This window comes from Equus quagga, chromosome 13 (assembly GCF_021613505.1).
Source record: "Equus quagga isolate Etosha38 chromosome 13, UCLA_HA_Equagga_1.0, whole genome shotgun sequence".
Classification (NCBI taxonomy): Eukaryota; Metazoa; Chordata; class Mammalia; order Perissodactyla; family Equidae; genus Equus; species Equus quagga.
This window is the reverse complement of record NC_060279.1, coordinates 43,434,003-43,449,124: the sequence shown is the minus strand read 5'-3', so window position 1 is coordinate 43,449,124 and position 15,122 is coordinate 43,434,003. Positions and strand designations below refer to the sequence as shown.

The 15,122-nt window shown below is 44.9% G+C and overlaps 1 protein-coding gene across 8 annotated transcripts in view; it reads right to left on the bottom strand.

Moving 5' to 3' along the window:
• The window catches only part of PDZK1 (PDZ domain containing 1), a 31,978-nt gene extending 16,856 nt beyond the window's left edge, over positions 1–15,122 (bottom strand). For 2 of the 8 annotated variants that reach the window (XM_046680816.1, XM_046680817.1), the window contains exons 1-3: positions 14,856–15,122; positions 14,302–14,385; positions 14,059–14,209 (exon numbers count right to left, since the gene is read on the bottom strand). The gene's annotated coding sequence lies outside the window, so the exon portion shown is untranslated. Of the gene's footprint in view, positions 1–5,680; positions 5,887–14,058; positions 14,213–14,301; positions 14,386–14,855 lie in introns of those variants that run through there. The other 6 variants (XM_046680818.1, XM_046680815.1, XM_046680820.1 and 3 more) reach the window with 5 other exon arrangements.

Here is a 15,122-nt window from a genome sequence, read left to right as displayed (position 1 = left end):
ATATACACAAGAAAACACAAATCACTATTTCTGGGCAAAATCTCAAGTTGTTTTTTTGTTTGTTTAAAGTTTTCAAACAGCCTGATGGTAATCACGTAGATCTGTACTGGTATCTTTGAAGCCTCTGGCACTCAAGGTCAGAGTTTCTTTTCACGTCTATGGTTGAAGCCCAGAGGTTTAGAGCCAGTTCACACTGATAGAAATACTGATAGAAATGGCCTGGTCGCATAGTGGTTAACTTTGCGTGCTCTGCTTTGGTGGCCCAGGATTCCCTGGTTCTTATCCCAGGTGTGGACCTACGCACTGCTTATCAAGCCATGCTGTGGCAGGCGTCCAATGTATAAAGCAGAGGAAGATAGACAGGGATGTTAGCTCAGGGCCAATCTTCCTCAGCAAAAAGAAGAGGATTGGTGGTGGATGTTAGCTCAGAGCTAATCTTCCTCAAAAAAAGAAAGAAAGAAAGAAATGCTACCGTGCTGGTTGGGAAATAGCTACTGTTCCTCCTGCCACCACATCTGCCCTCTCCACAATTCAGCTACTAAAGGATTAATGCTGGTGTCCATCAATTGGTCAGTGCCCATGCCAAACTGATGAAATATTTAACACCTTCAACTGTACCATTGGAGAAAGCTGATCGAAACCCCAAAACCCTGGCCTTACATGGGACCCTTGGGGCTCTAAAATTATTTGTTTCCTCTGCCATCTGCTGAGAGACAATTCAACCTGGAGTCAAGAGGGCTGGGCTCTGGTCCAGCTTCAGTCATTGGGTCTGTCTAGTCCACATCCTGGTGTTTTACTGACCCCTTAATCAGGACTGACATCAGTCACTAGCAAGACTCTGTCACTGCTCCATAGTGAGGATGCCTGGAACTCCAGAACACAGGGCCCAACTAGGACGGATCTTTGTATTTAAGGATGCTGTTTCCTGTTTCTTCAGCCCCCACCCCGATCTTCTGCTTCCTGAGAAAATCTGGAGATTGGACCCCTATGGTGGATAGATATAGCTAGTGAAGGCCTACAGATTTCTATAAAATCATATCAGCAATCATCCGAAGTTAGGGCCCATCAAATCTATAGCAGGCTTTACTCCCCAGTTCAAACAGCCAAAATAAAATACTGGAAACGAAAGAAAGCTATAACCATTTCTGAGCTCTAGGAAAAAAAATCCAATTCGTGGCAACAAAGTTGCTTGTCTGTGGGAAAGAGAACAAAGCACTGGCTGGTGGACAGGAAAGATTCAGGGGTGAGAGTCAAAGATTATTTTTAACCAATCTTAATTACAGTCACGTGCTGCATACGACACTTTGGTCAACGATGGGCCACAAGTACAACAGTGGTCCCATAAGATTACAATGGAGCTGAAAAATTCCTATCACCTAGTAATGTTACAGCCCTAATAACATCACAGTGCAACACACTGCTCACGTGTTTGTGGTGATGCTTGTGTAAACAAACCTTCAGGTCCTTCAGGAGGTATTCCAGAAGAAGGCATTGTTATCACAGGAGATGATAATTCCATGCATGTTATTGCCACTGGAGACCTTCCAGAGGGAGGAGATGCAGTGGCGGAAGACAGGGATGGTGATAACCATCCTAACCCTGTGTGGGCCTAGGTTAATGTGTGTTTGTGCCTTAGTTTTCAACAAAGTTTAAAAGATTAAAAAAATTAAAAATTTTAAAAATAGAAAAAAGCTTATAGAATAAGGATAGAAAGAAAGAAAATATTTTTGTACAGCTGTACAACAGTACAGCTGTTTGCGTTTTAAACTGTGTTATTACGAAAGAGTCAAAAAGTTTTAAAAAATTAAAATTTATAAAGTAAAAAGTTATAGTAAGCTAAGGTTAATTTATTATTGAAGAAAGAAAACTAGTTTTATAAGTTTCGTGTAGCCTGAGCGTACAGTGTGCAGAGTCCACGGCAGTGCACGGTGACGTCCCAGGCCTTCACATTCACTCACCCTCACTCACTGCCTCTCCCAGAGCAGCTCCCGCTCCCGCAAGCTCCATGCCGGGTAAGTGCCCTGTACAGTGTACCAGTTTTTATCTTTTATACCATATTTTTACTGTACCTTTTCTATGCTTAGATATGTTTAGATATACAAATACCATTGTGTTACAATTGCCTACAGTATTCAGTAGAGTAACAAGTTTTAGCCAGAAGCAACAGGCTATCCCATGTAGCCTAGGTGTGTAGCAGGCTGCACCATCTAGGTTTGTGTAAGTGCGCTCTATGATGCTCACACAACAACGAAATCGCCTATCGATGCATTTCGCAGAATATCCCCATCGCCAAGCGATGTATGACTGTACTAATCATAAACTTAGACCCCACCTTCTTCCTGAAGGATTAGATTATTGCTTCCTGGAGAGAGAATAACATGCCCATGGTCAAGAAGAAAAACTAGGCACATTTTAGAAGTTAAGAAGGCAAGGCAATGACAACAAAGGAGGGTAGGTAGGACCTCTGGATGTGGCCAGAGAAGAACTGAAGCCCCTGGGCTGTTTTCCACAGGAAAGCACTAGCTGGTGGGACCCAGGGGACTCCTCTGAGCCCAAGGCAGACCAAGGTTTATGGGCTCCCAGGTAGCCATCAACATGGGCCCATACATGACTCTGAGTCAACACCCTCCCTCACCAGCAGCTCTCCAAAGAGCCAGAAGTCCGAACCGAGAGCTGCTCCTACGGGGATCATAACCACGTAAGTGAGACCCAAACAACCAGAAGGTTCAGCTGAGTTGGCAGAGGCCAAGAGGAAGTCTCATTTCCCCTCAGTTTGTGTGTTTGGGACTGCAGGAGTTTCATCAACAGGGCCAGCTGGGGAAAGAGCGACACTCCATTTCAGTTGACCCTGATGTCACTAGGGCTTGTGGTGAAGCGTGCCTGCCCTGTCACCCTGCACGTCAGAAAGGCCTCTATTCGTAGACAATTTCTATATGTGGAAATGTCCAATTTAGAATACCAGGGGCATGAATGTTCACAAGCCTACCCAGTGTAGGGGACAGGAGCAGGAGGGAAGGGATCCTAAAACCACTTAGCTCATCAAACACCCATGATCTCCTGAGAAATATTTGACAGTCTCAAGGTCAGTGACATCCTGACAAGGACACAAAGCATTTCCCAATTCAAAAGTGAACGTGGGGGGCCAACCCGGTGGCGCAGAGGTTAAGTGCGCACATTCCACTTCGGCGGCCCAGGGTTCGCAGGTTCGGATCCTGGGTGAGGACATGGCACCACTTGGCACACCATGCTGTGTCAGGCGTCCCACGTACAAAGTAGAGGAAGATGGACATGGATGTTAGCTCAGGGCCAGTCTTCTTCAGCAAAAAGAGGAGGATTGGCAGCCGATGTTAGCTCAGGGCTAATCTTCCTCAAAAAAAAAAAGTGAACATGGGATTCTCTGAAATATTTCCTGCTCTAAAACAGAGTTGTCTAACTCCTGTAAGCTTCCAAGTATTCCTTTGTAAAGGAATCCTGAAACTGCTATTCTGAAATTGCTATAGACCAGATAAAACACAAGTCAGGGGAAAGCAAATTCTTCCCGAGGAACTGTCATTTCTCTTGCTTCCTCAGAAGTAAAGCCAGCAAGAATTATAGGATCTTCACACATCTCCTCAATCCTGGGAGTGGTCCAGCCATGCCCAAAGGCACCAGCTGGTTTCATCTGAGTGAGCAGATACGCTTAGTGGAAATAGTGTAAGTCTCTAGGCCATCAGGTGATGCCAGCAATAATTAATCATGTTACCTTCTGAAAACTCGCTATGTGTCAGGCGTGATATATGATCTCATTGAATCCTCACAACCACCTTACAAGTCTGATTCTCAATCCTAGCTGGCCCTCAGAATCACCTATAGATATTTATAAAAACAGATACTTGAGGGGCCAGCCCGGTGGCACAGCGGTTAAGTGCGCACGTTCTGCTTTGGCGGCGCGGCGTTCACGGTTCAGGTCCCATGTGTGGACAAGGCACCATTTGGCAAGCCATGCTGTGGCAGGCGTCCCACATAGGAAGTAGAAGAAGATTGGCACAGATGTGAGCTCAGGGTCAGTCTTCCTCAGCAAAAAGAGGAGGATTGGCAGCAGATGTTAGCTCAGGGCTAATCTTCCTCCAAAAAAAAAAAAATAGATGCTTGAGCTCCACCTCAGATCTACTGACTCAGAATCTCCAGGCTTGAAACTTGAACATGAACATTTTTAGAATCTCCATCAGTTTAAGAAAGTGGGGCTTAAAGCCACCCTTTGCTGCTCCTCACTCCCCATCTGTCCCCTCAGTCTTGGGATAACACCCTCTGGGTCAGAGAAGAATGTCAAGGTTGGGTGAACTACTAACAGCCAACCTGAGCTCACCTTTCCTCAACTTGAGAAACCAAAGAGGCAGCCTAGTTAGGACAGGCCCTTGGTCACCTATGCAGTCTTCAGGATCCAGCTCTGCCCACGATCAGTGTCTCAGCCAACAGTATAGGAGTGTGTAGCAACCTAAAATCTGGGCCTTGTGCCTTCCTCCCCAAGTTCTAGCGCTGAGCCAGGCAAACCAAGAATCAAGCAGATGGAAACAACTTTTAACAGCTCCCATGGCTCTTTATCCTGTGAATTAAGTCTGAGGGGCCGCTTCCCACCCCCGAGACCTAACTGCCTTAAGAGCTGAGGCCATTCTTCCTCCCTCACCACCTTGTGGCTGGCGTCCGAAGCCGCATTCACATCTGGAGCCCTACCAGTCATCCTGCAAGCCCCTAAGTAAGAATGGTGTTTGCCAGCTCTGCTTCATAATTTCTGGCTCCCTACCAACCTCTTTCCTCCTCAAACAATTCACTTCTTCAATTAGCACACTGGAACAGGTGAAGTCTGTTTAGCATCATGAACATATTACCCCAAACCTGATTTCATTTGTTCATGCCACAAATGTTTGCCTAACAGTTACATGAAAAACATGAAGTGGTTTACGGCATAAAGTAAAACACCTTTCTTCTCAAGAGAATTTATAGTTAAATAGGGGTGAAGAAAAAGTTTTAGTACCAAAATAGCTACCACGCCAAGCAGAGTGTAAATGCCGTAAGTCCTACAACATACGACAAGGGAAGCTTCACAAATTAGGTGGGATTTGATTTAGACCTTGATGACAGACGAGTAGGATTTCAGCAGGAACAGAAGTAGGAAGAGAATATTTTAGACACAGAATAGTGTGGACACCAGGCATGGAAGTGCGAAAGTTCTTGGGTATGGTCCAGGAAGAGCTAAAAACCCAATGTGACTAAAGAACACCCAACAGAAAGGAGCTCATGGGTAACCAACTAGACGGTAAAGGCCTTGAATATCAGCCCAAGGGATCTGGACTTAGTTTGGTGGTCAGTTGGCACCACTCAAGGCTTTTAAGCAGAAGAAAGACACAATCAGAGTTGGGCTCCAAGAATGGTAGATGGAATGGGCTGGAGCACAGACACACTGGAGGAAGGCCAGGTAAGAGGCTGTTATAATAATCCTACTCACACACAAGAAAGGGCCTGACGAGTGTGATAGCCATGAGGATAGAATAGAGGTGACAGAGGTGGAGGAACTAGAGAGAGGACTAAGTAAAAGATTGCATTAACTCTCTAATCCCATTTCCTCAGATTTCTCAAGGCAGAGATGGCCTCAGACAGGACAGGTGCAACAACACAGATGACCACAATATTTCTTTATACTGACCGTGGCTACTGTCCAAGAGATACAACAGGTCCGCAGCCTCCAAGCAGTGGCAGAGCGCACAGGCACCTGTTACTCTCCTTAATTACTGCTGACTTCATTCACACGTAATTTTGTGGTGGGTTCATGGTCATGAGGAAGGGACCACTGTTGCACAGAGCGGTGCATGCACGGTTAAGTCTTCTGAGGCCGCAGCTCAATCTGAACACAGCTGTGCTTTTGGTTCCTCTCGGTTCTGAGTTGCAAGAAGACTCTAATTCTGTCATCATCTTTACATTCTGTCTGCTTCTCCATAAGGGCGAGTTGTACACCTCCCCGGGATTTATTGCCTTAGCTCTGTTTTTGCCACTAACCACCCTTGATACCTTTCCTACTTCAACCGCTAGACTCTCCTTCTGTTATGGACTGGATTGTGTCTGTCCCAAAATTCATATGTTGAAGCTTTAATCACCAGTGTGACTGTATTTGGACATAGGGCCTTATAAAGAGATAATTAAAATTAAATAAGGTCATAAGGGCATAAGGGCTCTAATCCTCCCTTTATAAGAAGAGGAGGAGACACCAAGAGTGCATGTGCACAGAGAAAAGGCTGTATGAAGACACAGCAAGAAAGCGGCCATCTGCAAGCCAAAGAGAGACCTCAGGAGAAACCAAACCTGCTGACACCTTAATCTTGAACTTCCAGCCTCTAGAACTGTGAAGAAATAAATTTCTGTCGTTTAAGCCACCCAATCTGTAATATTTTGTTATGGCAGCTAGAAGACTAATACATCTTCCGAGTAATGCTGCCCACTTGGGCTGGGTGTTGGAAAGGGAAGGGGTCAAAGAAAACCAAGTTCATGCCTTGGTGACTGGCAGAAAAGCGATATCATTAAAAGATAGTGTAGTCATGAGGAATGAGATGGCAAAGTCAGTTTGAGATGGGTTTAAATGAGAGGACTTGGCAGAACATCCTGCCGGTGGATAGAAGTGTGGGCCTGGCGCTCAGGAGATGATGGACTAGAGTCTGCATGGCCATGCTAGGTGAAGCCCATGAGTGAGAATATGCAAGGAAGAGGGCCAAGGGTAAAGCCGTGGGTAATACCTAAATCTAGGCGACAAGAAGATCAAGCAGAAAAGGAATAATCAGAAGGCCAAGATTTTACACTGTAGTCAAAACTAAAAGAAAGATTTCAAGGTAAGATATTTAAGAATGCCAAATGATGCCAGGAGGTAAAGAGAATAAAAACAGAAAATGCCACTAAGTTTAGAAATGGAAGTCCAGGACAGATAAGGGAGTAAGACACAAGTCAACGGTAAATAACAGAGGCAATGAATACAGATACATCTTGGAACAGATAAATGAGAGAGTTGGGATAGCAGCTTGAGTTACTTTGCTCCATCAAAGTGGAGGCGATGGATGGTTTTATTTTTAATTTTAATAAATTGTCAGCATGTTTGTATATCAAGGGATGATATGGAGAGGGTAGGAAATGGGTATAGCCTTGAGATGGAATACCTCTTCTGCTGGGGCAGGAGAGAAGTGGAAGAAATGAGAGAAAGAGCAAAATAAGATTGCTTACCTCAGCTTCAAACTCTCCTGCAAAGTAGTTGACACAAACCAGGAACTTTGAGAATATGGACCAAAATACCCACTGGGCTCCAACTGAAATCAATGAAGCTGGCCAGGAGAGGACTGTGGATTAGCTGCTATGCAGCACCAGAAGACAGCTGCTATGAGGAAATAATAGCCCGGTGTGCTGGATCTTCTGATTTCTCAAGAGAACCTGGAAATCTAGATTTATGCAAAATGTCCCCATTTAAAAAAACTGACAGCTATTTCAATCTTTCAAGAAACTCCATGTAAACCAAACAGAATTGAGCCCCTGGGCTGGCAGTTTGTAACCTCTGGCAAAAAGGATTTCCGATAGCCATAGCATTGTTTCACTACAATGAGACAACAAGTTGAATAAAAATTTCTAAGAAACGACTTAAGTTAAAAAAATTATATGTATAATATAATCTATATATTATCTATATAATAGAAGTCCTGAATTTGTAGCAGACCAGTCAGCATGATTTCTCCTGGCTTTCTCTCACCATAATGTACATCAAGACTAGAAGGAGAGGGCCAGCCCCGTGGCCAAGTGGTTAGGTTCGCGCTCTCTGCTTCGCCAGCCCAGGGTTTTGCCAGTTTGGATCCTAGGCGCAGACATGGCACCGCTCCTCAGGCCACACTGAGGTGGCATCTCACATACCACAACTAGAGGGACCCACAACTAGAAATACACAACTCTGTACCAGGGGGCTTTGGGGAGAAAAGGGAAAAATAAAGCCTTTAAAAAAAAAAAAAGAATAGAAGGAGAAAGTAGTAACTTTTACCCCAAGTTGGGGGTGACATGTTTAAAAAACAGAAGGCTAGGAGGTGAGGATTTCTGTAGTTGCAATAAGCACAGGGCTGAATGTTAGACCGTGGAGCCAATGTGAATTGGCAGGTAAGAGAAGCCAGAAGGGCAGGATTAGAAAGATGAAATGTGTCAAAGCCTGGATCAATAGGATGAATGGAGAGAGAGAAGAGGAAGAGATGGAAGGAGCAGTTTCAAAAATTAAGGGATTGACATAGGAAAAGTCATCTGAAAAGATCTTTAGAACAGAGTAGTTTCCAGTAATGAAAAGTCTAAAGCAGCCATATAGGTCTGTGGCTGATGTGAAGGGAATTTGTATTTTCATTTCCATCTTCCCCCAGTATTCTAGTCTGGCTACAGTACATTAGAAAGAACAAGGGTTTTAAAGTAAAACACAATTTTAATCCCGGCACCACCATTTGCTAGTTGTGAGAATGTGGGTGACTTCCTTAATTGTGACTGAAGATAGAAGTACACCTAGAGTAGGAAATGCACATGGACACAGTGAAGACTGCCTAAGACAGACATGTGAAGCATCTCAGCACAGCATCCAGAGCAGAGAAGCCCAATCCAGGCACATCATCTGCCCTGTCCTCTGGTGGGAGTCCTGATGCCGCCGGAATCCCACTTTCTGTGAGAACTTTTGAGCAGTGTTCCTGATTTTCTTTTTGTAGCAGACAAGAAGAGATCAAGTGATGGACTAGGGATGGGCAGGCATCCAGATTATCAGGTCAGGGAGTCTCTATCTCCTTACTCCAGACCATCTCTGCAAAGTTAGTTTTAGCTGCTGAAAACTCAGGGCTGAAGATTTTGTTACTCATGAAATAAAGCTCATATAATGAACTCAGATTTTCCTGAACCGAGAAATGCCCTGTAAGTCTGGAAGCCAGGGAATTACAAAAATAGAATCAAATGCCATGTATCAAAGAGGTATAGGATTCCAGGGAACTTTTACAAAACTTTAAGACTAAGCTGGTCAGAAAGCCCCAACACCTGGAGCAGATGAGCTCTAAAGGTGTAAGCACGAGGTATGCCAGCAAAGGGACCTAAGGAACAGACAAGGGTGGAGATGATGGAATGAGGGAAGTATTACCTTATATATATACCTTAAATATCTCACCCAGGTATGGATCATGGTTGGCAGGGAGTAACTGGTGAACAGGCTCACTCACCAGACAGCATCACCGAATTTCCAAAAGATGAAAGAAAGGATGTGGGATACACAGCATTCTACTTGGAGGTGGAAAACAGACGGGGGCTGTCATCAGTGACAGCCAGGTACAATGGCTACCGTCAGGAAAGAAAGAGCCCAGGTACTGTCTTCTTTGCCTATCTCCCAAAGACCAGGATGTAGTAGGATTATTCTATAAATACGGTAATCTACAATCGTTAGTAAAGAGTATTCTGCACCCACCACCACCTTATCTAGTAGTCATTAGGAATCAGTGATGCAGTCGATATCAACTACAAAGAAAACACAGCCTCTCCCAACAAGGTGCTTATGTAACCAACACCTGAGCCGTGAAAAAACTAAGCAGCAAAAACTTAGCAAGACAGCAGGTGAATAATGTTTAACCCTGGTAACTGCAACTATGGAAGGATATTTGATTATATAACCTAAGAGGTAACCATGGAGTAAACATTTCTATTTATTTGAGGCACGAAGGGAAGAGAGGGCAGAAGCTCTCAGGTAATATTCAACCTGAATGTTATTCACTTTGCACTGAACTCCATGCTGGTCTATAACATACTCTGAACCTCAGCAAGCAGAAAGCAATATTTCCGAGAAGTTTGAGCAGGCACATCCACACATCGTGCCCTTGGGAGAAGTGCTGCTCCTCTAGCATTTGCGTGCATCTGTGTAATGAGTAAGACAGATCATTAGACTTTTGTTGGAAAAATATATTTGGTGAAGACTGGTGATGTCAAGTCAGCAACTGAAGACAGACCGAGAATTCCCTACAGCCATCAGCCCTGCCCTGTGCTAAGCGTGTCCGCCTTCTTTCAGAGTCTGCCTCAGAGCCTCAACACACGCCATTTTTTCCAACAGCGTAAAAGAAATCCTCTTGTATCTCAGCTGATATTGACAGATGTTTCGAGCAAGGAAGAGAGAAAGGGCATTCAATTTCATCCTTCTTCAAGAATATTTCACCTTGAGCAGGTCCAATATCTCTGCTGCAGATAGTATATTTAAGGCCACCTGGATTCCTCCTTTGGAAAGCAAGACTTGTGGAAATTCAAACACTCAGGTGTATTAACGTTAAATAATTAGCATCAAAAATAGAAGGATAAACAGGGCCTCAAAATATGTATTTGCTAACTATACTCCCCCACTGTGATCGTACTGTTTGGTCTTAGCCAGCAATAGATTTCAAATGAGGGAAATTAATGAAATGCATTCCACCGAGAATTACATGGAGCAGAGTGATCATAGACCTAGGGAGTAATCCTGATTTCTCATTTATGATAAAAATGGAATCTGCTTATCTCGAAGTTCATTTGGCCTGCTGGTACTAAATACCGTCCTCCCTACCCCCAGCCACCATGAGCGATACTTTGTCCTATATGGCAGGACTCTGGGCTGGAGTTCAAGGTCTTTCACACTTTGCTTGCTTATCTAAGAGTTCTACAAGTTGGGAGAGAGATGGATCAGTGTTGTGTGGAAACAGATGTTCTCAGAGAAAGAACACCTGTGTGCTGCTGATAGAAATGGTGCCTGAAAATAGCCAAACCATCCTGAAGGTTAGCTGGAACAAGGGAATCCCCCCAAATTGGCAGCCTGTTTTACAAGACCCTTCAAACTTGCATTTCTACCCACTCTCTTCTTCCGTATGTACCAGAGTCCTCCTGTCTCCACTCTTTCCCAGTCTCTGCCTGGAGACAAACATCGATCTTGCTTTCACCACATCAGTCTCTAAAAAATTGTTGAAGAAACAGAATTCCAGACTCCTTGCTCAAGCTTCGATGCTCAGCATATTCCAGCCCTACCTCATTCCCCTTTGCTCCTCAGTAGGCACCAAACAGACCCCTGTGTGCTCACACACCTAGCCTGCCCTTTGCTCAAGCTCTGCCTGGAATACCTTCCTCACTCTGATTACTTATTCATAGTAGGTCCCAAGGAAACATTTTTTCCAAGTGAATGAATTCAAGACCTACCCATTTACAAAGCTCAGTTCAAATTTTAGACTATATACAAATCTTTTCCTGACCACCACAGTCTGAAGGTATCACTCCATCCTCTGAAATTCAAATGTCATTTATATAATCAACAAGTTATGTTTAGTACTGACTGTGGGGCAGGTGTGGAGGCTCAACCCAGATTAGACACTGTCCTGCCCTCAAAGAGCGCAGGGTGCAGCAGGGAAAGTTACGAACACAACTTCTTCTGAACATGGCATGGGTGCTGGAATATTGGAAAGAAATGTATTGTTATTGTTATCCATATTATTGAGTCCTACTAGCCTTCAGGTATTTGCCTAGGTACCTTTTATAAGTCCTCATTTAATCTTAAAGGTCCATTTTACAAGGAAAAAGAAACACTCTGAAAAGTTAACTTGGTTTCCCATGGCTATGTGGATAAGAAACAGAGCCTGAATTCAAACCTAGTTGAGTCTTTCATCATCCCCCCAGGCTCCCGGCCATAAGGAGTATGCCATGTTAGGGAACACAAGCAGTTAGACTGGGAGAAGGAAGACCTCCCAGGCAAAAGGAATAGCACAGGTATGTTCAGGAATGGTGAATGGTGCAGAAAGCCCAGAGAATAAGTGTATGTTGAAGGGAGAAGGTCAGGTTAGACTGTGAAGCACCTTCAGCTCAGCCCTTTGGATTACAGAAGAGCTCCAGTGTTCACGTTATGTGAGGCTTGGAGCCTCAGAAGCTGGAAGCCATCTCAGACCAAGAGCAAACCCTCTGTAGCAGCCATCGAGTAGGCTACTTGTCAAAACTCCTTGTCACTGCCTGGGTTCTTTCCTTCCCTGGGGTTATGCCCATTGCAAAGCAGTCTGATGATCATCAGAACAGTAGCACTTAAGATGTGCTAGGTACTACACGCAGTCTCACATCCAATCGTCGTAACATTAGGAACGAGGTTTTACTATGCTTACTTGACCGATGAGGAAATAGACTCAGAGAGTAAGAATACGTCTGCTCTGGAATGCAGGTTTCCAATTTCCATACCGACGTTCTCAATCACTTGGCCATGATACCCACCAGGAAAAGAGATTAAGGAAATCTGAGCAGTCCCTCATGAAGGGCCAAGGAAAGGAAGTGCTGAGATCTGGAGGAAAACATGTCTAGCTCTAACTTTCTACTCTCATCAAATTCCTTTGCAACAAATATGAAAATCATTCAACCAAGATGTGACCAGAGATGCTCATTCCCACATGATCAGACCTGGACCTCAGGCCACCTGAGAGAGTACCAGCGTTCTGCAGCCTCCTCTCCGTAAGAGCAGCTCTCAAAACATCCTGATTCTATTCTTGCAGCTCTTGCCCTGCCACACTAAATTCCATTTATCCAAATAGCTAAGCATCTACTCTATGCCAGGTGTTGTGCTCGGAGCTGGGATTACAGCAGGTAACACAAAGGACAAGATCCCTCTCTCTTAAAGGTAAACATCTGGCAAAGGTGACAAATAAAAAGTAAACAAGATGATTTCTGATAATAAAGGCTATGAATGATGAGATATAGTGGTGGGGTCGGGGGCAGGCTGATTTAGGAAGACCTTCCTAGGGAGGTAACATTTGAATTCATACCCAAATGACAAAGAGGAGCCAGCCTTCAAAACTACAGGATCCGCCTTATACCTGGTGGGCTGAAAAGGACATTAGCAATCATCTAGTCTTAACTCCTTATTTACAGGTGAGTAAAGAGAAGCCCAATGACTTGAAAAGACTGGGACAAGGTGTCCCCTCTGACTCCAAGGCTGTTTCCTCCCACTTTTCCATGGAGCCTTTGGATACTCACATTTGAATGTAAGCACCTTACACCTGTGGTTTTAATCCCCTCAAACACATCATATTTGTAATTTTATTTTCAGTACAGCCTTGGGGAAAAGGTGAGAGGCCTTCATCTGATAGATGATGAAAGTGAGACTCCAGTTGGCTAAGTGACTTGTCTAATAGTCTGTCACTAACAACTACATCGAAATTCAGGTTCTTTGTACTCTAGTCTTATGTTCTTTCCCCTGGATGAGAAGGAACTGTCTAGCCAGTGGTCCATGAACATTAGACATCATTACTAGCAACTTCACAGTTTATGCTGCAAAGAACATACAAAAGAGTCAAAGATGAGAACAATTTACTTAGTCATAACACACAAACTCAAAGTCCCTAAGTTATTTGCTGTAGGAAAGAACATGTGACCAGGTGACTAGACAGCCGTAGTCTGAGACAATCAGCCCTTGTTACTTCTGAATACAGACTGCGAGCTCATCAGTGCAACATTGCTGGGAGGGCTAAGGAGGACTGTGTTCTTCTCGAGGAGCCAGCCCAGACCAGGGGTCTCCTGAGCTGATGAGTCCACAGATGAAAGTCACATTAAGTCCCTTGACTCTTCTGTTTAGAAAGTAAGCTACTAGTCGTTCCCAAACCTGCCTGCACACCAGAATCATCTGAGGGAGTGTTAGAAAAACAAAGATTTTTCAGACCCACACAAGACCCAAAGAATTAGAAACTCCAAAGGGTAGATCCTGGAGATCTATATTTTAAAATTCAGCCAGCCTAGAAATCCACTGGTTTTTCCTTACTTCTTAGTGCTATAACTTGATGAAAAGAGGAGAGATGGCTGCTCTTATCATCCAGCGGGAAAGTTAAATTAGGTCGTATCCTTTAAGGGCTGCTTCCGGAAGAAAATCTCTAATACCCAGAGCCCCGGCCCAGTGGGAAGTTCCTGTGAGTGTCTCCCTGGTAACCTGTGAAGTCTGTTGTGTCACTCCCTTTGGCTGCACATCAAGCCCCCATGCAACCCTGGGGAAGCTTTTTCTGACGCTCAGTTTACCAATGTCTTTGTGAAGCAGACCCTGAACTCCAGGGGACGGGCGTTGCAAGCAGAGACGATCTCAGAGTGTGGACAATCCCTCACCCCCACCAGCACCAAAGGGCCTGGCTCCTTCCCCATGAGCCTCTCTTCAGCCCTGGACAGCCAGCTGCTGCTTGGAAAAGGAAAAAGGAAAAGAAACAAGGTAGTTAAGGCACAGGTGGCCAGCTCTCTCAGTCAGGGGAATGCAGAGTCTGTTCTTACCTGGATCTGGGAGGAAGAGGAGCTGCTCCGTTCACTCAGGAATTTTCTCTCTGCTAGTGAGCTCTGGTCTTGGAACTCCCTGGACTTTGAACAAATATTGATTTAAAAGCTGATGTATTTAACAGGGACTTGTGGTCTGAGTTCAAGTGACCTCTGTCCTGCTTTCTGCCAGCTGGGTGGGCCCTGAGCTGGGCAAACCTGAAAAACCCTCAGCAAACCCAATGCTCTGACCCACCTGTCTAACTGTGCAAGATGTTGCTGCTCGCCTGCCCCTCCCAGAGAAGAAGAGGGGAGAGAAGAGGGAAGGACAGGCAGGGAGGAGATGCCTTTGCCTTCCTCCATTCTTTCCCTTCAGCAAATACCTTGGTCACACTCAACCAACACCCAACTGGTTAAGAGCCTCCACTGTCCCCATCCCAAGGTCAGGGCTGAGGGTCATCACCCGAGCATCCTCATGAGCTGAGATTGTCTTTGGAAGCAGTAACCTGTGTAACCCTCACCCAGTAGAAGGCCAGCAATGGAGCAAAGCCCCTCATGTACCCATCCTTCCTCACCTCCGCCTGGGGAGTTCTTCCTAGCATCCTCCCTCGGAGTTCAGCATAAAGCCCCTGCTCTTATTTCCCAGGTTCCCTTCCTCTTCTTGTATATTCTCTCTTCTCTGTCTCTCTCTTTTTTCCTCTCTGTCTCACCTGAGTGCTGTTTCTATTCTCCAACCTACGGACAATTGTCCTCCCCTTCCACACACTCAGAGCCTCTCAGGCAAGCTCAGCAGGGAAGGTGGAAGGCATTTCCACAGGCTCCTCAGCCCGGCTGCCTTGGCA